The sequence below is a fragment of the Malaya genurostris genome, chromosome 2, assembly GCF_030247185.1.
Source record: "Malaya genurostris strain Urasoe2022 chromosome 2, Malgen_1.1, whole genome shotgun sequence".
NCBI lineage: Eukaryota > Metazoa > Arthropoda > Insecta > Diptera > Culicidae > Malaya > Malaya genurostris.
In genome coordinates this window covers 278471675-278491970 of record NC_080571.1, presented here as the reverse complement: position 1 = coordinate 278491970, position 20296 = coordinate 278471675, and the positions used below count along the sequence as shown (strand labels likewise).

Below are 20296 nucleotides of genomic sequence, written 5' to 3'. Positions count from 1 at the left end.
CCGGTGTTCCGATGGTCTGTCCACGGGAAAAAATAGCTTGAATTGCTGAAATCACTGTGCAAACTTTGGAAACGTGCCAAAACAAATAAAGCTTACATTTAAAATTCGCCACAACATAACCGTCCATTTGTCACTTGGATTTTGGAACGATCTATTGAATCGTTTCGCAGCTGTGAGTTCGGTAGATATTTTGGCACCATAATTTTTGTTTGTGACTTATGAAGAGTATGATTTTTCTGAGAATTAGTGTTTAAATTATTTACCAGCACCGATTTTCGATCTACTATCCTATATCCTCCCAAACTCAAACACCACTACACAAATGAGTGCCAATAAAGATTAAAAATCATAATGACAACAATCAATTGTCTGCATTAAACCTGTCAAAACTGCCCGGGAATTAACGGCCAAACAATGCAACGGTTCGAGCGGCGGCGGCAGCTGCTGCACAGTGTGAAGAGAACATTATCCCAAAAAAATGCATTGGCTCTTCCCCCAGCACAGGATAATCAGTGCCAGTGGAACTGATAATTTGGAGACCAGTGAATGACATAAATGTATTCGGGATTCCGAAAAAAATGCGTCTCATCGAACCGCAACACATGCGGTACGGAATGGACTATAAAATAAATATTTTTATTTGCTAAGGATACAAGCAAACCCGCGTCGCCGCATCCCGACAGAGTCGCTTTATCATTGTCAGGTTCCCCGAACGCGCTGCAGTCATACCGAAGGCCCCCAGCAGTCGTAACATTACATGGTGGTCGGCGGTTAAAGCGTCGATAAGATGGGTGAGGAAATTTTTCGCATGAATTTTCACAAATTCACGATGTTTACGAACAGCCAACTCACCCAGGGCGGAAAGGGGTTGAAAGAAAGAAACACATCATTTTGGGATTATTGGCATTTTTTTGCGAAAAGAGTAACAGCTCTTCTACAGGGTGATTTTTTAAGAGCTTGAGAACTTTTTTAAACAATAAAACGCATAAAATTTGCAAAATCTCATCGGTTCTTTATTTTAAACGTTAGATTGGTACATGACATTTACTTTTTGAAGATAATTTCATTTAAATGTTGACCGCGGCTGCATCTTAGGTGGTCCATTCGGAAAATCCGCTTTTTTATCGACAAATTTTGTTCAGCGATGAGGCTCATTTCTGGTTGAATGGCTACGTAAATAAGCAAAATTGCCGCATTTGGAGTGAAGAGCAACCAGAAGCCGTTCAAGAACTGCCCATGCATCCCGAAAAATGCACTGTTTGGTGTGGTTTGTACGCTGGTGGAATCATTGGACCGTATTTTTTCAAAGATGCTGTTGGACGCAACGTTACAGTGAATGGCGATCGCTATCGTTCGATGCTAACAAACTTTTTGTTGCCAAAAATGGAAGAACTGAACTTGGTTGACATGTGGTTTCAACAAGATGGCGCTACATGCCACACAGCTCGCGATTCTATGGCCATTTTGAGGGAAAACTTCGGAGAACAATTCATCTCAAGAAATGGACCGGTAAGTTGGCCACCAAGATCATGCGATTTGACGCCTTTAGACTATTTTTTGTGGGGCTACGTCAAGTCTAAAGTCTACAGAAATAAGCCAGTAACTATTCCAGCTTTGGAAGACAACATTTCCGAAGAAATTCGGGCTATTCCGGCCGAAATGCTCGAAAAAGTTGCCCAAAATTGGACTTTCCGAATGGACCACCTAAGACGCAGCCGCGGTCAACATTTAAATGAAATTATCTTCAAAAAGTAAATGTCATGTACCAATCTAACGTTTAAAATAAAGAACCGATGAGATTTTGCAAATTTTATGCGTTTTATTGTTTAAAAAAGTTCTCAAGCTCTTAAAAAATCACCCTTTACTATTTTTTCATATTAAATGAAGCATCACGCTCAAAAATCGTGTGCACTGCGGCATTGTTTGGTGATGGTAATGAGGAATGTATTCCGACAGGTTCATTGGGTTCAGTAAAAACCGATAATGATAAAAATGGGATTGGTGGGCTAGGTTCGTTATTAGTTATGGAATTAAATTTTCAATGAGCCGGGTCTTATCATTCAATATGTAGAATTAGTATTTTAGAATATAAAACTAGGATCCTATTCCACCTCAAACACATCACTGGCTCCTTTCATCGTTGTTATTTATTTAGAATGAAAATACTTGATGATACTCAAAACCAATGTGATAGAAACAGGTGAAGCGAACACAACTCGTTTGTGTTAGTGAAATTAAGTTTTCTCTAGCAAGCCAAGTAAAACTAAAAACCACGTACTTGCTTTCGTCACGCCGTTTGGACAAGTTGGCATTTAATCAAAGCATGTTTATTTTTCATGTATGTCGTCATACCGAACTATTTACAAAGTTCTGATTTTTAACACAAGATAGCCATGTACTCTGCCTCACCTGTTTATATCACATTGACTCAAAACGTCTTCGATGCTGTCAAGTCGTTCACACGTTCATTTAATCTAATACGAAGATGCATCCAATTTGACTGATCAAAACACTGAAGGAAAATTTCGATAGGGGCCCCGATAACGACGTAGTCCCAGAAAAAGTCTATCCAGTGTTTTTAACAATAGTAAAATAATGGAAATAAACTTACAAATTGAGTGTATTGAAAATTTTCGTTTAACGTTAAGCCGAACAATGAAAACACATTAAAGCAGGCAACGAAATAGCATGTAGGCTAACCGATAAAAATAGTCCTTTTTCCACTTCGAATTCAACCTTTCCTATCATCTTTACCGCTTTGGGAAATGACATTCACTAGTTTAGCTCCCGCACGGTCCGGTGGACCGATAATTGAAGCAGCATTCTCCGGAGAAACCCACCCACTGTCACCGAAGCTCAATATCAAATGTTCCAGCATAGGATGATTCGATTTCGGAACTAGGTGCGGCTACAGCTGTTCTGGTCACACACACGGAAGCCTCCGACAGACACCGAAACTGGCGCTTCTCAATCAATTGTGCAATTGTGAGTTCTGCACAAACACAAAATGGTTTTCCATTTAAATGGAGAAGTGTTATTCGGGTAACCGAAAACGAGTTGAACAACGGAAATGATAGTACCAGTTGGACCGGAAGGTGGTAGAATCTTATGACTAAAATTCGAAATTGAGAGACCAGCATTGTGTCTATTATGTAGAACTTTTTGTTGGTTTGACAATCATCCAATATAATTTTTCCCGAAACCTTCAGCACATAGTTTTCATTTTACTTGCCTTTTATGAGAGAAGCTTGCCCGGATTTTTACTCAAATAACAACGATTCAATTGCGAAGACAGTTGAAATAGAAGGTCATGTTCCGCATTCCTTTGTTTTATACGATAGTTACACGTGGCAACACTTATTTCTATATGTCATGGTTTTGAATGGTACACGTGATCAGAGCACTTTGTCACTCGAAAGGACTTGTGCTGTTTATTGTTAATTGGTCTGACGCAAAACGAAATCATCTCGAGAAAATTTGCGTACCATGATTTATTAAGAATTTCGTTGTTATTCTACTCTAAAACGTGTCTGGGCTATGAAAGCTCCACTTCCATGTATAGAAAATTGCTTGAACATTTAACCGTGAAAAAGAATTGTCTGTGTCGATTAACGCATAACTTAACAGACGATACAAAAAACTTGTGTTGGTTGATCAAAAGAAGTACATAAAAAACTGACAATTGGACAAGATTTCCATTAGAATTGTTGATTTAAAACTCTGTTCAATATTTTGAAAATGACAAGAGCAAAACTAATAGTAAAAGAAACCGAGCTAGGACAGTGATTTTGAACAAAACCAAAAAGTAACGCAACGAGAAATATCACAAAGAGTGGATATGTTTGAACTCAATTCATAAATGGTATTCTCAAATCCGTTACTGTCTGAGGATGATGATTTTAATGCTGAATAGAAAAACAGACTGTGAGTCAGTACTTTTGCAGGACCGTGTATATTCGAAAGCTTCAATACTGTACACTTAAAAATGTTTAAATTTGTCAACGGGTCGTATGCATACTGAAATCTCCATTTACATACGAACAAAACGGTGGCGCGCAAATTTGTTCAGTATAAAGTTGTGTTATGATGCTAATCCTAGCAAAGTCTTGGCATTACATTCCTTTTGTGGAATTTGACCTTTCTGTTTCAACAGACTTCGCAGCCGATTCTTAGTGTACAGAATCATTGCATGGCTAGTACTATGGATCCTACTGACACTAAGAGTCCTTCCGATAATCCTAGATACTTTTTTTTCATTAAATGTGGCCCTCAATTATTTAACCAAACAATAATTGTGTAACCTAATTGAATAGTTAGAATTTGATCTAGTCTCATAAAGCATAATATTTTGGACTAATCTTGCTTCCAAGAATCCTATCCAGCATTCCAATTTAAAATATTTAAATAATTATTGAACATAATTGTTAAATTTTAAATTCATTATAATATTATTTGCAAATTGTCATCCAACTTGAAATGCTTCAAAAAGTGATGAAGTCGAATTCATTCGGATGATCATTTGAAAAAGTTGATCTTGTAGGTAGATCATTTTATGTTCCGTTATATCGCCTAAATCGACTTCGTTTGAAAAAGCGAATGGCATTGAAGGAATACTGGTAGGTAGATGTCTACCTGTTATTCTAGCGTAACTGTCAGTAGAAGAAGGTGACGTGGCAAATCTACCTATTGATAAATTGTTCTCGTTAGAATACGAATTGGAAGGTGTATCTTTTTTTTATTTTACATTCGAAGAAATCTCAGTCTTAGGCGTGGTATTTCTATCGTTTTTTATTTTCGGATATGTTCAGTAAATTTAAGGTCGTTGATTTGACTTGTTGTTGTCTAAGCGAACGAGTGTTCAATTTTTTCCCCTAATATTACATTACAAATAATTGGATTTATGATTTCCATCACAATTAGAACATGACAATGTTTCATTCATTAGACAGACGACATTCGAATGCGATTTACCACAATTCAAACACCGTTTAGCCATGTGACAGTTTTTGGTACCATGGCCGAAGCCTTGGTAACGACGACATTGCGTTAATTTTACAATACCATTATGCCGTTTATAATGTTCACGATGAATTTTAATGTGGAAAATGTAATGTACTTTTTCTAAAGTATGATTGAAGTGTATTAGGTAAAGTTAATAGTAAATTTCAGAGCGTGGTTTAAAAGTACCATTCACTCATTTTTTCCAAGTATTGCTTGAGAAGGGGCAGAACCAAGTAATTCTTTTAGTTAATTTTCAATTTCATCAGTACTTTGATCATTTGATAAGCCTTTCAAGACAACCTTGAAGGGTCTACCTGATTTTATATCATAGGAATAAAATTTATGAAGTTTCTCGGACAAATATCGGATAAGATATTCGTAATCTTCCAATCCATCAACCAAGACTCGACATTCTCCTCTTCGTCCGAATTGAAATGAGACTTTTACTTCCGGGGGAAAAGTAGAAAGCTCAGTACGGAATGCTTTGAATTCGGAGATCATCACCGTCACTGGAGGCATATTTGAAAGATATTTTTATTCAGGCCTATTTGCGTACAAGCTTTACGTGGCCGATTGAGCCGATTTTTTAAATAAATTTCTTTTTGAGTTGGACTTCGTTGTCACCCTTTTTCTAGGGGGAGAGGAGCTTTCATTTTCCTCCTGCGAGGATTGAGGGGCACTTCGTTCGTGGTTCGTCTCGTCATCCATTGCCGCATCGATGGTATTGTTGTTGGTTTCATTGCTAGTTGCTGGAGATAACCCTTGTTGTACATTGTTTGCTGTTGCTGGTTGGTTGGATGGTAAGTTGTTCACTGCAGTTAATGCACTTTGTTCTATAGGGGATACGTTGGATGGTTTCGTTGAAGTGGATGCTTCATTGCTGTTGGTGGCTGTCACAGGTGTACTGGGATTGCTTGGGGTTGGTGTGAAGGAAGCACCGTTGTCCTTTGGTGTAGTTGTCTCCTTGTCCAGTTTATCACATGGCTTACCGTAGTGAACAGCTTTTTGGCAATACTGACATGTGGCCATCTGATTGTCATAGGTAACAAGTGATTTGCATGGAATTCTTGTATCTTGACCGAAAGTCACATAAGAATGTATAGGCCTCTTCAAGCGCATGCGTAACAAACGTACGCCATTTAGAATACCGGGGAAAAATTCTTCCACTTTTCTTTTTCGATAGAGAGGATCTCTCCGTATTGGGACATAGTTGCGCGAATATAAGGATCGGGGACGCATGAGGGTAGATCATGCACACGCACTTCTATAGCACTAACTTCCAAATATACTGGAATGTTGTACTTGATATTTTCATGCTCCACATAGTGCACATTATTATTGTCTTTAGCGAATTGAATTGCAACCAACTCTTTATAAAACTGGATGTAAACAACATTATTTGTCTTATTGCATTGAAGTAAATGCACACGTTTAATGTCAAGATGCATTTGCTCCTTAAACAAACCTTCAAGTTCTCGTATCGTAGGTCGAATTTTGCACTGCCTGAAGTCAACAACGATTGTATTCTTTCGTGTCGGCGGTAGCTTTTGTTCGTTTGGTTCACTCATTTCGAGGTCGTTCTATTGTTCACTATACAATACTGTACTTGGTTTCTTCTGTCCCGAACGTAAGCGGTTTTGTTTTATCGACTGACTTGGATGAGATGTGAAAGCGAACTGGCTGGAGGCATAGATTGTTTTTTTTTTATTCAATGATATAATATATCTTTAGGCACACTGCTTAAGCTCTAAGATGCCAAGGGTATTTTCTAATCTTAATTAACGACTAACTTAAAACTAGAATAGTATCATTAGATTATGTCGTCTTTGATTTTCTAGAATCCATTGTATGTTGCATGGGTCTTCCAGATGGCGCTATCTATGGCCGTTTCCTTTCGGTTCGTGTGGGTCCGCGGGAAACACCCGGTGGCCCGCATGTCATAGATTGTTGTTTCTTACCAGAACGACAAGCGTCTATTTTGGGAATTTTTGAAGAATTTTCTCCTATGTCGCTACAATCAGATTTAGGAAGAAAATCGTAAATATTGTTAGACGGCAAAGGATCAACGTAGGGGAGTTCGTCCGTTGTCTTTTATTTTTACATTTAGATTCTGTAAGATCATCAATGTTGTTATAAAAATTTGGAATAACGTATTATGTTTAACCTTAGACTTGTTGCTTTTCTGGTTGGACGCAGGCATTTTTGAAGAATATAAACTAACTAGGCTAAAATAGTCTTCTATTGAACTTCTAGTTTGGTTAAGTCTTGATAAAGACTGATTTTGTGGTAGTCTTAATAAAGACTGATTAGTTCGAATAACAATTCTTTGGATGGATAGAATTTTCTTAGTCTTGAAAAAGACTGGTTATATTGGAGTATCACTCTTTGTATAGCCTTGAGGAAGGCTGGCTAATTGTTAGTGATTCAGGTAGCCTTGAAAAAGACTGAAGTCTTAAATCAATGAAACTCCCGGTAGCCAGAAATAGAAAAGCTATTCGCGTGCAGTGCAAACGACTGTTAAATACCGACTGAATCATCATCTTTATTTTTGTATTTATTATGGGACCTTAGAATTATTTCATTTTTAATGTAAACGTGCTCGGTGCTGTATTGCATACAACTCATTAATTTTTTTACCATGCGAACTAAAAAGAAAACTACATTTATCATCATTTAGGAGTTAGCCTATGTTTGTGCTTAGGGCACATAACCGTTCTTACTGTTCTTTACGCTTCATCTTAGACTCGTCAGTGCAGAGCAGTTCAAATTGAACTGCTTATTGTAAACTTAAACAGTTCAACTTGAACCGCAGTATATGAATCGGTCAGTATATGCTGAAAACAACGTTTTCGTTCGGCACGTCAGGAAAGACGTGGTACTTCGGTACTAAATAAATAAGTGTTTTGCAAATAGCAATAACTTTACAACTGTTTAGCGGTTCAAGTTGAACTGTTCAAGTAAGCAATAAGCAGTTTAATTTGAACTGCTCTGCACTGACGAGTCTAAGACGAAACGTAAAGTACATTTATCATGTTTATAAACTACTGACTGTGCAAATTTCAGTTGATTTGTTGGGAATGTTTCGGAGTTTACAACTGAAAATTAAGTCAAATAAAGTTGATTTTTGATCAGTGGCTGCATCATGGTTGAAGTTCAATCAGAAATCAACGCAAATAATTTATTTATGTATTTTTGTATTTGATTCAACTTTTTAACATTGCATTAAGTTGTAATTTACATCTTTTAATAGAAGGTACGCACCTCAAGACTCACCATTCGCAACCGAGGAAATAACAACGATTTGTTTTTTATTGTCCGATGTCAAAACTCATAGAGAATTTGTCGTACAATATGCCGTGTCCATACAAACACATATTTTCTAACGAAGTAACTGGTAACGAACATATTATTTATTGTTACTCTATTCAACCGAAAGAAAAATTGAATTTTAAATATTAAGTGACCCTCGACAACGTAGAAGACCTAACCGAAGATGCAGCGTGTTCTGATTTATAGAGGAAATAAAACTAGATTTATGTTCGGCCGGACTAGAATCTGAGCAAAGTTGGGCGGTATTATTTTACACAACACACAAGTATGTTCCTCAGCATCCACTAACCATCGATTTTTTTTTCTTTTCCGATTTCAGATAAAACGATAAACGTTCGGGACCGCAACCAAAATGACAATAAAGTAAGTGATATGATATCATCGTTTTGTGATTTATAGTGAAATTTGAAAGACACTAGATTTCAGCAAATAATAATTCACAATTCATTCACCATCCTCAAACATCGTCAGTCAGTGTCCTCCAGCGATCCCATAAAAATCCTTTTCCATAAATCTTCGTCCATTGTCAACCAAAAAACCATATGCGGAATATGTAAAAATTCTATACCCTCTCCACCCCCCCAGAAACCAACCATCCCATGATCTGCGATCAACTGCTGTTACCATTGTGGCTTAAAACTAGAACGAACGAGACAATTCTCGGAAAAAGCACACTCCAAAAAGTTCTAAATACATACCAATCACCAGCATAAATCAAAAGTGGTTAATAAAATCCGCTTGCATGGATTTTTTTCCTTTTTCTGGGATCTCTCTCTCTCTCTCTCTCTCGCAACTCATGATCCCTTTTCCGAAAGTGCCAACTGCACTTGCTGAGCTTGTTAGCTTTTTTCTGTTTAAACAGTTGCATCATCATCCGCCGGCCCCGTTCGTGACCGTTCCGCCGATCGTGGCCCTGGGCGTTTATGACGGAAGCGGACCTCTTATACCGATATTGTATATTTATTGAGGAAACATTTTGCCCTGCTATAGCAGCAGTAACAGGCGGAAGAGAAAGGAAAGTGGATAAAGGAAAGGAAAAAATATAGAACCTGGAAAATATGTGCATCCGAAGAATTTACGTCCCCGGCTGCATTCGCTTGATTTCACCGATGCAATATGGCCGTGGTGCTGCAAAATATAGCCCGAACGAAGGATCGCTCGAAGAGGACAGAAACAGCAGCTTTGTAGGGCTCGAGAGAAAATGTGGGAAGAAAAATGTAAAGCATTTTACACGATGTTTTCCTGTTCCGGCCGGTGGGATGAGCCTCTTGATTGGTTGTCATAGCCTGGAAAAGTGTTCGACGGCGAAATGAGTGCGAGCTTGAAAAGCGGGCTGGGTCGTTTGAATTTATCCGATTTATTCTTGTTCAGAATTGATTAAAGCAACGTTTCATAATTTAATTGAGTTCATTGTTGAATTTCATAGAAAAAAGATTTATTTTTGAACTCAGTTTGGACTTGCTACAAAATAAATAAAAAGGTTGTGTACGATAGAAAGTGAGTAGGAACGCAATTCTGTTCTGCGATGCACTTTCCTGTCGAAGCAACTTTTCTCAACAGGCATAAAATGAATAATTGAGTAGCAGCTTTCAGAAAGGTTTGTGTTGCCTTGTTTCCAGCGAGTGGGGAAAAAATTGGGAGCAAAACCTGGAATAATTAAACTTTCAAAAACTTTTCGGAGACTACATCATATTTTTCTAGCTGATGAAATAAAAACCAACACATTATTGCTGGGATTTGCGAAACTTAATTTTAACACTCTGAATTGAAATTTTTATTTTGCGGATCCAATGTAGGGCGAATATTGATTTATTCGTTAGTTATGCCTTTAAACCACTAATTAAACGAGTCATGATTTCTGAACTTGATTGAATATATTACATTACATTATGCATAACGCAAACATATACAGCCATAAAAATAGCAGGATCATTTGAACGGCTGAAAACATAAATCGGATAAGTGCAACTTAGTTCGGAAAGCCCGTTTAAGTATTTTTGAACGCAAGCACCGGATAAAAACATTAAGAGCAAAAACCGGACATGGATTTTGCAATGCAAGAAACTTTTAAAAATATTTTTTTGCAAGAACCGGACAGAAAAACTTTGAATGCAAAAACCGGACAAAAACTCAACCGGTTCTTCCAAAACAAATGTATTTATCCGGTTTTTGCATTCAAAGTTTTTGCAAATTGCCACTGTGGGAACGCAGCATAGATCAAGTTGCCCGTAATAAACAAGCAAACCATGCTTTGTCCACTGCGACAGTCGGTAAAAACATTAAATGCAAAAACCGGATAAATACATTTGTTTTGGAAGAACCGGTTAAGTTTTTGACTTCAAAGTTTTTCTGTCCGGTTCTTGCAAAAAAAAAGGTGTTTTTAAACGACTCTTGCATTGCAAAGTCCTTGCCCGGTTTTTGCTTTCAATGTTTTTATCCAGTTTTGACATTCAAAAATACTTAAACGGAGTTTCCAAACTAAGTTGCACTTATCCGACTTTTGCATTCAGTCGTTCATTTGAATATCTGATCAAATGAACCGCAATTCACTTAAACTTACAATTCGCAGAATGTAGAAAATGAATCATTGTTTTGTCTTTCTCGTTAACGTTTGTCGATGCAAGATCCATCTTGGAGTTTTTGAACACTACTTCGGATCTTTCCAAAACCAGATTCTTGAAAGCCAAAGCGAAGCTTTGATATTACATTTGACCTTCATTTTAAACAGACTTCGTCGCCGATTCATAGTGCTCAGAACTGTTGCCTGCCTGGTGCTACGATCCTACTGACACTTAGAATCCTTCCAGGTTGGGGCTTGAACATACGACAACTGGCTCGTAAGACCAGCGTCCTATGTATTGAACCGCCAATCCGGTTCTACAGAAAACGTTTGTAAGACTATAAGCTTTTAGGTTGGCATAGTTCTAACGTAAGACCAGTTTTGTAAACTTCGTACCTTTTATTTCCTCGTCCATTTTACGAAGGCTAGAAATGTTTAACACCATTTAACTTCGAATTCAGAAGTCGGATTCCAAAAAAAATCAATACCAGTCAATGAAGCCATAAGACCAGTCCGTTGAATCGAAGTTTGTAAACATTAGAAAACGACGAGAGTTCCACTCCGGTATAGCCAAAGTGAGTTTAGTAGTTAACAAAACCTACTTACTACACGAAATTTCCGTCCAATTTTGATGAATTTGGTCTTTTTCACATTCGCATAAATAAAAACACACTTCCACACACACAATGAAATTTCTAGCATTCATCACCATGCATCTCCGAAACCGGATACCGGATCATGATGAAATTTTGTGGTAATTTATAAGTCTATTTGATCTTTTGCAAAAATCGGATGCGTTTTGCAACGTTTTGCAAGTTGCAAAAATCGGATGCGCTTTAGAGAACATCGAGAGCACAATTTTAAGTTTTTTGCGCATGTCACCAACACGATCCTAAAGGTTTGTTAAAATGGGTTCTGCTAATTCTGTGAAAAGTGAGTGATCATTTTGACACATTCTTGCACTTATCTCTCTATAACTCAGGAACCGGCAGTCAAATCCGGTTGAAATTTAATAGCAGGCGTTGGAATTTGAATCTACAATATCGGTGAAAATCGGGTCATTCATTTTCGAAAAATTTTAGTTAGTCTCATACGCACATATACAGCGATAGAGAGAGAGAGAGAGAGGGAGGGGGATGGGGAGAGAGAGGGGGGAGAGAGAGAGAACATACATGATTACTGATTTCCACGAGCTGAATCTAATAATATATTACACTCAAGTATTTTTTATACGGGGAATACGCAAAATAAACATAGTTTTTAAAAAAGGCGGGTGGGTAATGTCAGAGACATAACTGGATAACGTGAATACAAATAAAACTGACATACTTGTTCTATGCTTCCGAATATCGATAATCGCACGGACTAGCTAATTGATTTTAAGAATTTGGCAAACTTGAGAACTTTAACGGTGTTTTGTTGTTTTGTTGTTTTTATCAATCGAGATTTTTTACAACAACTCTGTCCCGAGATGGTATATGTGAGTAGAGATACGCATTAGCATAAGATTTCGGTTCATTCGAAACAATTTTTTATATGGTTCTTGGAACAAAAATTGAATTGATATAAAACGACATTCTTGAATTCGAGCATAATTCAATAGTCCAATTCAGTCTTCCCAAATAAACACCGAACACGATGCTCGAGGAACTTTTGCTCTCAAGCCATGTTCGAATCCAAATCCATACATTTTTATACGAACGCGTTTACATATTCGATGGTACAAGCAAACGCCATGCACGTACATCGTGTACGAACTCAATGTTCGCTGCTGAACAGTGACTCCAGATTATCACAATGTCATCACACTTATCGATAGATCTAGCAATATCTACAAATGGGCAATGTTGCTAATAGAACGAGAACCCAGTGCATATAGCACATTCTCGAGCGAGTGCGAGGCGTATTCTATCTTACTCGCATTCCTCCGCACACGCTTATGAGTCACTCACAAAAAGGTGCATTTTAAACACGAGTGGTGTTTTCTTTTGGGTACGATGAGTAAGAGTCAGCAGGAGTCAACACTTACTGCGAGTGGGTTACTGCTGCGAGTCAACTCGCTCTATTTCAAATTATGCCTGATCGCTCACCGAACGTCCGAAATGTTGGCTACAATAGCACTTGGTAGGACGCTCTATTCTTGCCACCGGGCTGGGTTGAAAGCTGGTTTGTGTTCTCTCTAGCCGAGTACTGTGCTCCTGTTACCTCTGTGTATGAAATTCAAGTTAAGTATGGATATTTTTGAAACTGCTGCATGGAACATGCTTTGTTATTGTTTTCTTTATTGTTCTTATAATTGCTTCTAATCACAGCATGATCGAGCTTGATCAGATTGCATTTTAATCCTCCGCGCATAGAAAAAACGGTATAGAGTGCGAGTGGGAGCAAAATTGTGTGTGGGAGCAAGAGTGCGAGTATTTATGAGGAACAGCGTAAGTAAGAGTGGGTACGCCGACGAGTTGGCCAACGAAAGAATGAGCGGTGGAATATGCACGATAGGAGTAAAACCGTGAGTGTTTCATCGTCACTCACAGAAGAGCACTGTAAAAACAAAATAAAGGATGGAAATAACCACGAGGAGCACACTCACACGGGAGTTTAAGATGTATTGATGGCACACGAGTGAGAATTATATGCACAATATGAGCGAGCTTAGCAACACTGTAAATGGGTTGAAAATATGAAAAAGTTTAGAATCAACATTAAATTTACTTGCTACCATTTGAATGTATTTTTCATGAGTTATTGAATACATTAAGTATTTACAGCGCTTATTATGTTCGAAGGCTTTGATGATTACTGACATTAATTATTCGAATAAACCCTCCCAGTATCTTCTAAATCGCACAATATTTATAACTGCAGGTTTCTTGATGAACGATTTATTGGATGTTGTGTTGTGTTGGATTGATCGTTTTGGTACAAAATCGAAAATATGGTAGAACACGGAAACTGCTCTGAACTACTTGTATAAACAAATGTCATAAACTAACTAGACTAGATATCGTCAAACCTTCAATAATATGATTTGGATTATACATAGAATAGTTCATTACGCTGATCAAATGATACTTTTGAATGTGGCTAAATTAAACTAATTCGAAACAATATTGCTGGAATTCTTGCTTTACCAAATAAATCTAAATAAACGGCAACACTGACATCCTCAGTTTGGTTTCACTCCTATTTTACTCATCCTTCTATCACTTTGATTACTACCGATCTTGTTTTTGCTTTGTTCTGTCTTTCGTCTATCACTGGTTCAACCGTACCTAGCATATGGCCGGTGTACGTATATCATGTACGTGCACGGAAACTCGAACCAATGTACGTACAGAGTGTGATCGTGTACGATGGTTAGGATAAACTTGAACATGGACTCGATGTGAGTTTGAGGGTGGACTTGTGCTTCAAATTTCGTGCATATGCACAAACGTGCCGAAATTCATGGGCCAATTTTTTTTCATAAGATATATTTATTAAGGCACAATGCGTTAGCTCTATGATGCCAAAGGCTTTTTCTAATAATAAGAAATGTGTAGGTGCTGGCTTCTAATGTTTTACTGGTGACGTTGCCACTCAATGGTAGTGGCCGTATGCTTGTCCGTATGGGTCCACGTAAGACACCCCCGAGTCAAAGACCCGGCCGGTGGCCCGCGTGCATCGACAGGAGTGGTCCTCCGTTCTTGGAATCCAGGTGACGTGAGAATGTATCTGTGGGACCGCGGAAAACACCCATAGGCTGCGAAGACCCGGCGGGTGGCCCGCATGTTAGTCATCGATTGGAGCGGCTTTCCGTGGGCGATAATGGTGATGTTGCCGAATAGTATGAAGAAAAAAAATAGAGAAGTAATTGTTGAGGAAAACGGATGGTTAAAGGGGGGTATGGAAACGAAATAACTAATAACGACCAATATTTAGTTAATTGACATCGAGAAGATGAAGAGACTGGGGAAAGGGGAGCGAAACGTTAGTAACAGCAAAAAGATTTTGTTAGTATCGATAAAGATGGTGGACAGACGGGGGATTGGGAGAATCGGGCAGATGTTAGTGTCGAACCTATAGGTGAAGGGTATTCTTAGTCTCGAAAAAAGTAAGGAAAACTGTCCATGCCAAATACAACGGATCACACTTGTATATTAATATATTAAGGGTATTGATAAATAAGAAGCATATAGGAACTATCCCGACTCGCCATTCATGGGCCAATTGCTTAAAATCGATACGATGAGAAAAAGGTTTAAAAACTGTATGTCATCACTGTTTTATTACTAACGTAAATCCTTTGTCCCAATTTTACTAGTATTCTGCCTACACGCTGCACACAAAACATCATTTGCACGCAAAAAATCGAATTTCTTTTTAAGGCTTTTTTTTCAACAAAAAAATAGAAAAAACTAGGCCCAAGTTTGATTTTTTTCAATTGTTTACAATTTTTAATTTTTTCCATTGAATAAACTATATAGATTGTTTTATAGAATCACTCATTTGAAGGCTAAGGTAAAGACGCATATTTCATGTCTTGGAAAATTTGTGTATATTTGTTAGATTTTAGAGTATAGGCTGTTGAAAAAAGGCTCTTTTTTGTAAACGCGGAACTTCAAAAATTCATATCTCGAAAATTCCACGTACCATATTGAAATAAAAAAATACGTGTGGAATATTTTCGAGTTCTTTACCGAAAAAAAATATAATCGCAAACGTGCGTTTGGGGCAAAACGGGAAGGCTTAAGGCATATTTTTTCGTGACAAATTTTGTAACCTAACTTGCCTAATCTTGTAATCTAACCTGAAGACCAACACTTTACGCTCCGTTGTTTGCAAAAGAGGTAGAGGTCGACCACCAAAACATCCTAAGTAAGAGAGTCATAACGCTCGTAACATCTGATCATGACTTATTTTTTTTTTTTATTCAATATTATAGTATAATTTTAAGGCACACTGCTTAAGCTCTAAGATGCCAAGGGTATTTACTAATCTTAATTACGACTAACTTAAAACTAGAAAAGTATCATTATGTAATGTAGCGGTAGCGGATTCTCGAGAAGCTATCGGTAGTGGCCGGTGAATTGAATATCGCATGAGGGTCTTCCATATGCCGTTGGCGAAGATCCATGTTGGCCGCATCCTTCGGTCCGCGTGGGTCCGCGGGAAACACCCCCAGGCTACGAAGGCCCGGCGGGTGGCCCGCATGCTGGTTTTCGACTGGGGCGGCCTTCCGTGGACGATGATGGTGATGTTACGGAAGAGAATGAAAAAAAAGTAAATATTGTGGAAACGGGGTAAAAAGGGGATGTGGGAACAAAATGTTTGAAAACGATAAAGATCTAATTAGTTGCCATCGAGATGGTGAAGAGATAGGGAAGTGGTAACGAAAAAGTTAGTGACAAAAAAAGATCTTGTTAGTTCCAATGAAGATGGTGGACAGGGACGGGGATCGAGAGAATCGGGCGGATGTTAGTGTCGAACCTGTAGGTGGAGTTTATACTTTCTGAGCGAGGGATAACACATTACACTTGTATATCAATGTGTTTAAGGTACTGGTATATGAGAAGCATATATAAACTATCCCGACTCGCCAACACATCCCGAACCGGAACCTCAGGCGGTCTACCTCGGGCCCTAAGGGATTCCAGTAGCTTCGACCTGGCGTCACGATACTCTACGCACGACCACACGACATGCTCGATGTCCTGATAACCGTCGCCACAGATGCAGAGACCGCTCTCCGCAAGCCCAACACGCCGGAGATGTGCGTTGAAGGTGTAGTGATTTGACATGAGCCGCGACATAACACGAATGAAATCGCGACTCACGTTCATCCCCCTGAACCAAGGTTTCGTCGATACCCTAGGGATAATGGAATGTAGCCATCGTCCCAGTTCGCCATTGCTCCATGAAGTTTGCCAACTTTCGAGAGTTTTCTGACGAGAGATACTGAAAAATTCATTGAAGCAGATTGGTCTTTCATAAATATCACCTTCTAATGCGCCCACCTTAGCCAATGAGTCTGCCTTTTCATTGCCTGGAATGGAACAATGCGAAGGGACCCAGACTAACGATATTAAATAAGACCGTTCAGATAAAGTTCGCAAGTGTTCCCGTATTTTCCCCAGGAAATATGGGGGATACTTTCCTGGCTTCATTTCCCGGAGAGCTTCTATTGAGCTTAGACTGTCCGTGACAATGAAGTAATGGTCTTTGGGCAAGGTTTCAATGATCTCAAGGGTGTACTGAATAGCAGCTAATTCTGCGACGTAAACTGAAGCCGGATCATTGAGTTTGTGAGAAGCGGTGATGTTTTGATTGAAGATGCCGAAGCCTGTGGACCTGTTGATGTTTGAACCGTCAGTGTAAAACACCTTTTCACAGTTGACTGTTCTAAATTTATTATAAAAAATATTTGGGGCCACTTGAGGGCGCACATGATCCGGGATTCCACGAATTTCTTCTCTCATGGATGTGTCGAAAAACACAGTAGAATCAGAAGTATCCAAGAAATGAGCACGATTGGAAACAAACGAAGAAGGATTAATATTCTGAGCCATGTAATCAAAATACAAGGACATAAAACGGGTTTGAGAATTGAGCTCGACAAGCCTTTCGAAATTTTCAATCACCATCGGATTCAGGATGTCGCATCGAATTAGCAATCGATATGAGAGATCCCAGAATCGATTTTTCAACGGTAAGACGCCCGCCAGTACTTCAAGACTCATCGTATGAGTCGACTGCATGCAACCTAAGGCAATACGCAAACAACGATACTGAATTCTTTCCAGCATGATGAAATGAGTGTTCGCCGCGGATCGGAAGCAAAAGCATCCGTACTCCATCACGGACAATATCGTTGTTTGGTACAGCCTGATCAGGTCTCCTGGATGGGCACCCCACCACGACCCGGTTATTGTACGAAGAAAGTTGATTCTTTGTTGGCATTTTCTTTTCAGATACCTAATGTGACATCCCCAGGTGCCTTTGGAGTCGAACCAGACCCCGAGATATTTAAATGTGAAGACCTGAGCTATGGTTTCACCCCCTAGTTGAAGCTGTAATTGTGCTGGTTCTCGCTTCCTTGAAAATACAACCAGCTCAGTTTTCTCCGTAGAGAACTCGATACCCATTTGAAGAGCCCATGTCGACAAGTTGTCGAAGGTATCTTGCAATGGTCCTTGGAGATCGGCAGCTTTGGGTCCTATAATAGACACAACGCTGTCGTCGGCAAGTTGTCTTAGCGTGCAAGATGTGTTGATACATTCATCAATGTTGTTCACGTAAAAGTTGTATAAAAGGGGGCTTAAGCATGAGCCCTGAGGAAGACCCATGTAACTGAATCGTATTGTCGACAAATCACCATGCGCGAAATACATGTATTTCTCGGACAACAGATTATACAAAAAGTTATTCAAAATTGGTGAAAGACCATGCTGATGCAACTTCTCAGATAGGATGTTTATGGAAACTGAATCAAAAGCCCCCTTGATGTCTAGGAAAACTGACGCCATTTGTTCTTTACGAGCAAATGCCATTTGAATTTCGGTTGAGAGCAACGCAAGACAATCGTTCGTTCCTTTACCCCTGCGGAAACCAAATTGTGTATCTGAAAGTAAGCCATTAGTCTCGACCCAATTGTCTAGACGAAACAGAATCATTTTTTCGAACAATTTCCGGATACAGGAAAGCATAGCAATCGGCCGATACGAATTGTGATCGGAGGCAGGTTTCCCTGGTTTTTGAATGGCGATAACTCTTACTTGTCTCCAGTCATGTGGGACAATATTATCCTCAAGAAGCCTATTGAATAAATTCAATAAGCGCCTTTTGGCAGAGTCAGGCAAATTTTTCAACAAGTTGAATTTGATTTTGTCTAACCCCGGAGATTTATTGTTACACGATAAAAGCGCAAGTGAGAACTCGACCATCGAAAAAGGTGTTTCGTTTCTGTTTGATGAAGCGACGCGCATGATTGTCTGTTCCGGAACAGAGTCAGGACATACTTTTTTAGCGAAATCGAATATCCAGCGGTTAGAATATTCCTCGCTTTCGTTTGTGGTGTTTTTGTTGCGCATTCGTCGGGCTGTGTTCCAAAGAGTGCTCATTGATGTTTCTCTCGATAATCCGTCTACGAATCGACGCCAATAACCGCTTTTCTTCGCTTTAATCAAGCTTTTCATTTTAGCGTCTAATGCCGCGTAGTTTCTGAAATTATCAGGTGTTCCGTTTTTCCTAAACTCGACAAATGATGCAGTTCTCTCCGCGTTTAATTCTGAGCACTCTTTGTCCCACCACGGGTTGGGGGGACGGATGTTAGTTTTCGCGCCGGGTACACGTTTCGTCTGAGCTTGAGTCGCGGTGTCGAGAATCAAGCCAGCCAAAAACGTGTACTCTTCCTCCGGAGGAAGTTCTTGTGTTGTTACTAGTTTCTCAGATATCGAGGTCGCATAGCTATTCCAATCAATATTTCTTGTGAGGTCATACGAAACATTGATTGTTTCCGATGGTCTTAATCCGGTGGCGATTGAAATTACGATAGGCAGATGATCGCTACCGTGGGGATCAGGGATTACCTTCCACGTGCAACCCAACCGTAGCGATGTCGAGCAAAGGGATAAGTCTAGCGCACTTGGTCTTGCTGGTGGTGCAGGAATTCGTGTCATTTCTCCCGTATTCAAGATTGTCATATTGAAGTTGTCGCAGATATCATGGATCATAGTTGATCTGTTATCGTCGTGAAGACAGCCCCATCCCGTACCGTGTGAGTTAAAGTCTCCTAAAACCAACGTCGGTGCGGGAAGAAGCTCTATGATATCATTGAGCCGCCGATGCCCAACCGAGGCTCTTGGAGGAATGTAGATGGAAGCAATGCAAAGGTCCTTGCCTTTGATTGTAACATGACATGCGACAACTTCAATACCTGGTATCGAGGGGAGGTTAATGCGATAGAAAGAATAGCACTTTTTGATCCCCAAAAGTACTCCTCCATAGGAATCATCTCGATCCAGACGAATAATGTTAAAATCGTGGAAGTTTAAGGGTATTTCAGAAGTTAGCCAAGTTTCGCACAATGCAAATGCGTCACATTTCAGATTATTTACTAGAAATTTGAAAGGATCTATTTTTGGGATGATACTTCTACAATTCCACTGTATAACAGTGATTGTATCCGTGACCTCGGTGGGTGTCTTAGCCATCGAAGGATACGATCGCTGAAAGAAGGGGCCATTTTGCAGTCAACTGCTTCAAGAATGTTTTAACTGTAGGAATAAAAGCCATTATCAGGCTTTTAAGAGGTTCAGAAATATTGAAAGTAGACATGATCCAGTCCACAATATCAGAGAATTTAACAAACCCAGTATTTGGTAAATTTTCTGACTGATCTTTAGGGACTTTCGGGGGTTTTGAAGT

The 20296-nt window shown here is 39.2% G+C and overlaps 2 protein-coding genes across 6 annotated transcripts in view; one reads left to right on the top strand and one right to left on the bottom strand.

Moving 5' to 3' along the window:
- The window catches only part of LOC131430237 (rab3 GTPase-activating protein catalytic subunit), a 507058-nt gene that overhangs the window by 370326 nt on the left and 116436 nt on the right, over positions 1 to 20296 (bottom strand). The gene's annotated exons all lie outside the window — the stretch shown is intronic.
- LOC131430239 (leucine-rich repeat and fibronectin type-III domain-containing protein 3) overlaps positions 1 to 20296 on the top strand; it is a 461469-nt gene that overhangs the window by 330745 nt on the left and 110428 nt on the right. For all 4 annotated transcript variants that reach the window (XM_058595032.1, XM_058595030.1, XM_058595031.1 and 1 more), the window contains one exon: positions 8651 to 8694. The gene's annotated coding sequence lies outside the window, so the exon portion shown is untranslated. The remainder of the gene's footprint in view (positions 1 to 8650; positions 8695 to 20296) is intronic.